The sequence below is a fragment of the Mandrillus leucophaeus genome, unplaced genomic scaffold (assembly GCF_000951045.1).
Source record: "Mandrillus leucophaeus isolate KB7577 unplaced genomic scaffold, Mleu.le_1.0 Scaffold276, whole genome shotgun sequence".
Taxonomy (NCBI): Eukaryota; Metazoa; Chordata; class Mammalia; order Primates; family Cercopithecidae; genus Mandrillus; species Mandrillus leucophaeus.
The window spans coordinates 1,018,949-1,019,396 of record NW_012102876.1 but is presented as its reverse complement, the minus strand read 5'-3'; the positions used below and the strand labels follow the sequence as shown (position 1 = coordinate 1,019,396).

General features: G+C 36.8%; 1 protein-coding gene across 1 annotated transcript in view; it reads right to left on the bottom strand.

The window, feature by feature from the left end:
• The window catches only part of GRM5 (glutamate receptor, metabotropic 5), a 610,214-nt gene that overhangs the window by 363,658 nt on the left and 246,108 nt on the right, over positions 1 to 448 (bottom strand). The gene's annotated exons all lie outside the window — the stretch shown is intronic.

Here is a 448-nt window from a genome sequence, read left to right as displayed (position 1 = left end):
TAGCCATAAGTAGAAAGCTGAAACTGGATCCTTTCCTTACTCCTTATATGAAAATGAATTCAAGATGAATTAGAGACTTAAATGTTAGACCTAAGACCATACAAACTCTAGAAGAAAACCTAGGTAATACCATTCACGACATAGGCATGGGTAAGGACTTCATGTCTAAAACACTAAAAGCAACGGCAACAAAAGCCATAATTGACAAATGGGATCTAACTAAACTAAAGAGCTTCTGCACAGCAAAAGAAACTACCATCAGAGTGAACAGGCAACCTACAGAGTGGGAGAAAATTATTGCAATCTACTTATCTGACAAAGGGCTAATATCCAGTACCTACAAAGAACTCAAACAAATTTATGAGAAAAAAACAAACAACCCCATCAAAAAGTGGGCCAAGGATATGAATAGACATTTCTCAAAAGAGGACATGCATACAGCCAACAG